At 44.6% G+C, this 7276-nt stretch overlaps 1 non-coding gene across 1 annotated transcript; it reads left to right on the top strand.

The window, feature by feature from the left end:
• The first annotated feature begins 5810 nt into the window (after positions 1 to 5810).
• On the top strand, positions 5811 to 5885 carry Trnas-cga (transfer RNA serine (anticodon CGA)). The gene has a single exon. It is a non-coding gene; the product is annotated as a tRNA-Ser (tRNA).
• Positions 5886 to 7276: the final 1391 nt, after the last annotated feature.

Here is a 7276-nt window from a genome sequence, read left to right as displayed (position 1 = left end):
TGTGCTAGTCACGTTCTTCTTTCTCTAGCAAACATGAATAAAAACTTCAACACCCCTGAAAATACAGGGTGTTGCAAAAAGAATATACGCGTTACAAAGGATTAGTTTGTCCAAACTAACGATCGCTGCACCTCGGTTCGACTATTGGAGAAACGCATACATAGTCCAGTTTATACACTACTGGCCATTAAAATTGCTACACCAAGAAGAAATGCAGATGATAAAAAGGTATTCATTGGACAAATATATTACACTAGAACTGACATGTGATTACATTTTCACGCAATTTGGGTGCATAGATCCTCAGAAATCAGTACTCGGAACAACCACCTCTGGCCGTAATAACGTCCTTGATACCCCTGGGCATTGAGTCAAACAGAGCTTGGATGGCGTGTACAGGTACAGCTGACCATGCAGCTTCAACACGATACCTCAGTTCATCAAGAGTAGTGACTGGCGTATTGTGACGAGCCAGTTGCTCGGCCACCATTGACCAGACGTTTTCAATTGGTGAGAGATCTGGAGAATGTGCTGGCCAGGGCAGCGGCGAAACATTTTCTGTATCCAGAAAGGCGCGTACAGGACCTGCAACATGCGGTCGTGCATTACCCTGCTGAAATGCAGGGTTTCGCAGGGATCGAATGAAGGGTAGAGCCACGGGTCGTAACACATGTGAAATGTAACGTCCAAAGTGCCGTCAATGCGAACAAGACCGAGACGTGTAACCAGTGACACCCCATACCATCACGCCAGTATGGCGATGACGAATACAAGCTTCGAATGTGCGTTCACCGCGATGTCGCCAAACACGGATGCAACCATCACGATGCTGTAAACAAAATCTGGATTCATCCGAAAAAATGAAGTTTTGCAATTCGTGCACGCAGGTTCGTCGTTGAGTACACCATCACAGGCGCTCCTGTCTGTGATGCAGCATCAAGGGTAACCGCAGCCACAGTCTCCGAGCTGATAGTCCGTGCTACTGCAAACGTCGTCGAACTCTTCGTGCAGATGGTTGTCGTCTTGCAAACGTCCCTGTCTGTCGACTCAGGGATCGAGACGTGGCTGCACCATCCGTTACAGCCATGAGGATAAGATGCCTGTCATCTCGACTGCTAGTGATACGAGGCCGTTGGGATCCAGCACGGCGTTCCGTATTACCCTCCTGAACCCACCGATTCCATATTCTGCTAACAGTCATTGGATCTCGACCAACGCGAACAGCAGTGCAGCAGTGTCGCGATACTATAAACCGCAATTGCGATATGCTACAATCCGACGTTTATCAAAGTCGGAAACGTGATGGTACGCAACTTCTTACACAAGCCATGACAACAACGTTTCACCAGGCAACGCCGGTCAACTGCTGTTTGTGTATGAGAAATGGGTTGAAAACTTTCCTCATGTCAGCACGTTGTAGGTGTCGCCACCGGCGCCAACCTTGTGTGCATGCTCTGAAAAGATAATCATTTGCATATGAGAGCATCTTCTTCCTGTCGGTTAAATTTCGCGTCTGTAGCACGTCATTTTCGTGGTGTAGCAATTTTAATGTCCAGTAGTGTATTAATACCCGCTAGATGTCAGTTGTCTTCCGTGTTGCTTGGTAACTGTCATATGTTTAAAATGGGTGCTCCGCAGCAGAAATCGTTTTGTGTTCTCGAATTTGCTAAGTGCAGTTCCGTGATTGCAGTGAAAAGACGTTTCAGGTTGAAGTAGCAAATTGATCCTCCGAATGGGTGGAGCATTTGCAGGTGGTATCGACAGTTTTTAAATACAGGATGTGTGTGTAAAGGAAAGAGTCCTGGCGTCCCTCGTTTTCCAGAAGAAAATGTTGCATCGAGTCAAACTGCTTTCCAACGTTGCCCTTCAAAATTATCTCGTCGTGCCAGTCGGGACTTACAACTGCCTACAGCAACAATTTGGCTTGTTTTGAGACGACTGTTGGTTGGCTCTGAGCACTATGGGACTTAACATCTGAGGTCATCAGTCCCCTAGAACTTAGAACTACTTAAACCTAACTAACCTAAGGACATCACACACATCCATGCCCGAGGCAGGATTCGAACCTGCGACCGTAGCGGTCACGCGGTTCCAGACTGAAGCGCCTAGAACCGCACGGCCACAACGGCCGGCGACTGTTGGTTACGAAGCCGTACAAGTAACAGCTGTTACAAGCTCTGCGTCCTAATTAACGCATACTTGTGACTTTTTGTAACGAGATTCTTGATGCTGTTAACAAAGATAACAGTTTCCCACAACGCATCGTGTTCAGTGATGAAGAAACTTTCCATGTTAGTGCTCAGGTAAACAAACACAATGTTCGAATTTGAGGCCTACAGAACCCACATGTAGCCGTTGAACGTGTACGAGATTCGCCCAAAGTCAATGTGTTTTTATGCGATATCACGATAATCTGTTTACGGCCCGTTCTTCTTTGATGGAAACACGGTTCGCGGTCGGCAGTATCTCGTTATATTACAGAACTGGTTGTTTCCGAGGCTGCACGAAGACAGACAAGACAGGGCGGAGTCGCCAAGTGCGTGAATACCTGAATGGAACTCTACCGAAGCGCTGGATTGGTGGTCAAGGAGCTGCTGCCTTACCGTGTCTCAGCTGGGCTCCACGGTCACCGGAAATGACACACTCTGACTTCTTCCTGAGGGGTTTCGTTAAAGATAACATTTATCCACCACCACTGCCACAGAACCTGGAAGAGTTCAAGAACCGGATCCGTACTGCCATAACATCAGTGACGAAGGACATGCTTGCCCGAGTATGGGAGGAATTTGAGTGCCGATGTGATATTGCTCGTGTCGCTCATGGAGGACATATTGAACATCTGTAATCTGAACTTGAGAGTTTGGCAAATATGTGTGTAGAGTCCCATATTCGTATGTCTCAAAGTTTAATAAATACAGGGTGTTACAAAAAGGTACGGCCAAACTTTCAGGAAACATTCCTCACACACAAAGAAAGAAAAGATGTTATGTGGACATGTGTCCGGAAACGCTTACCTTCCATGTTAGAGCTTATTTTAGTTTCGTCAGTATGTACTGTACTTCCTCGATTCACCGCCATGATTTCATACGGGATACTCTACCTGTGCTGCTAGAACATGTGCCTTTACAAGTACGACACAACATGTGGTTCATGCACGATGGAGCTCCTGCACATTTCAGTCGAAGTGTTCGTACGCTTCTCGACAACAGATTCGGTGACCGATGTATTGGTAGAGGCGGACCAATTCCGTGGCCTCCACGCTCTCCTGACCTCAACCCTCTTGACTTTCATTTATGGGAGCGTTTGAAAGCTCTTGTCTACGCAACCCCGGTACCAAATGTAGAGACTCTTGCGGGGCTGCATCAGCGCATCGGGGATTCCGTGCGACGGAGGGTGGATGCATGTATCCTCGCTAATGGAGGACATTTTGAACATTTCCTGCAACAAAGTGTTTGAAGTCACGCTGGTACGTTCTGCTGCTGTGTGTTTCCATTCCATGATTAATGTGATTTGAAGAGAATTAATAAAATGAGCTCTAACATGTAAAGTGACCGTTTCCGAACACATGTTCTTTCTTTGTGTGTGAGGACTGTTTCCTGAAAGTTTGGCCGTACCTTTTTGTAACACTCTGTATATGCATTCGAAATACGTATATTCTTTTTGAAACACCCTCTATTATAAGGCAAAAAGGTTAGTACCATGTCCAATCAGTACGAATATCGGCTTATAAAAGTTCAACTACAAATAGTGCGATACAAATTTAGAACAGTTTTCCACGTAAGATAAAAATTATTTCATCATCCTAACTTTTTACTAAAGCCCAAAAGTCATTCTTACTTGATCACCGTTCCTACCCAGTAGCAGAATCTCTACAACATGTGAATTACGAAATTTAAAAGGAAAAAAGAAAGGCAAAATGTCTTACTGGGAGCGGTACACGGTATCCTGTCGATTAAGCCAGTCGAACAAACTCACTCCTCACAACATAACATGGAATATCGTAGTACAGTTGAGTCTCGATTATCCGACCTGTGTTATCCGACCCTTTCACTCCTCCAGCCGGCGACTAGCCAGTGACCAACGTCTTGTTTGTTGACACTCAGTTCATTGTCGCCGTCTGCTACTCCTCACTCCTCAGTGTTAGCTTAGATCTGTAGTGGAGTGGACGTGTTGCACTTTGTTTATTGTAAAAATAGGTAGTGATGGCTTCAAAACGGAGAAAAGGTGATCGTTTCAATGGAAGAAAAACTTAAAGCTTTAAAACGAATAGACAATGGTGAAACTTTACTAAAAGTGGCGCAAGATTATAACGTCGGGGAAAACTGGAAAAGGAACCACAATGAAACTGAGAAGTGGTGTTCACAGAGAGCAACCTCGATTGTTTTGGGAGATCGGAAAACCATGAAGAAATGTGAAGCTTTGTTCCTATGGTTTACTCAACATAGAGATAAAGGTGTAGCTATGTCGGGACCTACTTTGCAGGAAAAAGCCTTAAAGTTTCGTAACGAACTAAACGAAGGCGAACCTGGTTTCACAGCTAGTGTAGGCTGGCTCGATAGATAGAAGAAAAGATACGGAATTCAGCAACTTAATGTCTGTGGTGAAAAGCTTCCAGAAAATTTTGAAGCTGTTCAATTGTTTAGGAATAAACTTCACAAGGTATTGGACAAGGAAAACTTAACAGGCGATCAAATTTTTAACTGCGACAAGACTGGTCTCAATTAGAAAATGTTGCCGCAAAAAACATTAGCGTCAAAGGCCGAAAAGTCAGCGCCAGGCTACAAACGTAGCAAAAAAAGAGTGACAATTCTTGCATGCAGTAACGCCACAGGAAATTTGAAAATGAAACTGTCTATGATAGGTAAGCCAAAAAAACAAAGAGCACTTAAAAATGTATCTAAAAATGCTTTACCGGTGAAATATTACAACCAAAAAAATGCTTGGATGCGCTCAGACATTTTGAAAGAATGGTTTTTTAACGAGTTTGTGCCACAAACTGAAAAGTTTTCGAAAGCCAACAACTTGCCCCTCTAAGCACTGTTGCTTCTGGGCACTTGTCATCCTAATGAAGATGAACTTCAAGATCAAAATATAAAAGCCATGTTTTTGCCTCAAAATACCACATCCTTATGTCAGCCTATGGACCAAGGGACCTTAGGGACACTGAAGAGAAACTATCGCAAAAAGTTGCTTTCCTCTTTAATTAATGCTATGGACAAGGGAGAAGACATGTGCGTGTTAATTTGAAAGACATAGCTTATGACGTGGCCCAGTCTTGGGAGAGTGTTGGAGCAAATACAGTTGCAAAATCCTGGAAAATTTTGCTACAGGAAAATCAAGAAAATTCTTCAAGTGATGAAAATCTACAGCAGCAGACAGAACCAGAAAATACTACCCTGCTTTCATTCTTATGAAAAGGACCGGGATGTGCTGACGCCACAGAAGATGACATAAATGAACGGATTGTCCAAGATGAAGAATAAGAAGTGACAGATGAAGCAATAGTCAACATGGTAAACGAAGACGAAGAAGCGGATGTAGTGGAGGAAAGTGCGCCCAAGATTTCTCACAACGAAAGACACAAGGCCATTGAGACTGCTTTAAGGTATGTAGAGCAACTGGAGCAAACATCATCTACCGAGGATGAGATTTTCACTCTGCAGCGGAGTGTGCGCTGATATGAAACTTCCTGGCAGAATAAAACTGTGTGCCCGACCGAGACTCGAACTCGGGACCTTTGCCTTTTGGCAAAGGAAGGTAGGAGACGAGATACTGGCAGAAGTAAAGCTGTGAGGACCGGGCGTGAGTCGTGCTTCGGTAGCTCAGTTGGTAGAGCGCTTGCCCGCGAAAGGCAAAGGTCCCGAGTTCGAGCCTCGGTCGGGCACACAGTTTTAATCTGCCAGGAAGTTTCATCATCTACCGAGGTTTTACTTCTTAAGAGACTACGTGATTTAGCGAAAAAAAACGGCAAACAGCAGGCAAACAAAAGACAATTACTAACTTCTTCACACAGTAAATATCTGTTCAGTCTAATTTGATTTGTATTGTATTAAATGTTTAACTCATTTGGCCTACTTTAGTTTAATTTATGTGTTTTTGTATTATTTTCCGTGTTATCCGACCATCCCGCTTACCCAACCTTGCCGCGGCGGGTTCAGGTCGGATAATCGAGTCACTACTGTATACTGTATGGGAACTATAACTTGGTACTCGGGCCCCCTAGTTCCGGATCGGAAAGTATCGGCAAGAGTCGAGAGATTTCGTGGCGTGAGGTGGTGATTTGTATATACAGGGTTATTACAAATGATTGAAGCGATTTCACAGCTCTACAACAACTTTATTATTTGAGATATTTTTCACAATGCTTTGCACACACATACAAAAACTCAAAAAGTTTCTTTAGGCATTCACAAATGTTCGATATGTGCCCCTTTAGTGATTCGGCAGAGATCAAGCCGATAATCAAGTTCCTGCCACACTCGGTGCAGCATGTCCCCATCAATGAGTTCGAAAGCATCGTTGATGCGAGCTCGCAGTTCTGGCACGTTTCTTGGTAGAGGAGGTTTAAACACTGAATCTTTCACATAACCCCACAGAAAGAAATCGCATGGGGTTAAGTCGGGAGAACGTGGAGGCCATGACATGAATTGCTGATCATGATCTCCACCACGAGCGATTCATCGGTTTTCCAATCTCCTGTTTAAGAAATGCCGAACATCACGATGGAAGTGCGATGGAGCACCATCCTGTTGAAAGATGAAGTCGGCGCTGTCGGTCTCCAGTTGTGGCATGAGCCAATTTTCCAGCATGTCCAGATACACGTGTCCTGTAACGTTTTTTTCGCAGAAGAAAAAGGGGCTGTAAACTTTAAACAGTGAGATTGCACAAAACACGTTAACTTTTGGTGAATTGCGAATTTGCTGCACGAATGCGTGAGGTTTCTCTACCGCCCAGATTCGCACATTGTGTCTGTTCACTTCACCATTAAGAAAAAATGTTGCTTCATCACTGAAAACAAGTTTCGCACTAAACGCATCCTCTTCCATGAGCTGTTGCAACCGCGCCGAAAATTCAAAGCGTTTGACTTTGCCATCGGGTGTCAGGGCTTGTAGCAATTGTGAACGGTAAGGCTTCTGCTTTAGCCTTTTCCGTAAGATTTTCCCAACCGTCGGCTGTGGTACGTTTAGCTCCCTGCTTGCTTTATTCGTCGACTTCCGCGGGCTACGCGTGAAACTTGCCCGCCCGCGTTCAACCGTTTCTTCGCTCACTGCAGGCC

Source organism: Schistocerca cancellata, chromosome 11 (assembly GCF_023864275.1).
Source record: "Schistocerca cancellata isolate TAMUIC-IGC-003103 chromosome 11, iqSchCanc2.1, whole genome shotgun sequence".
In the NCBI taxonomy this organism is placed as follows: Eukaryota; Metazoa; Arthropoda; class Insecta; order Orthoptera; family Acrididae; genus Schistocerca; species Schistocerca cancellata.
The sequence above is the reverse complement of the archived record's forward strand: the minus strand, read 5'-3'. Positions and strand labels throughout refer to the sequence as shown.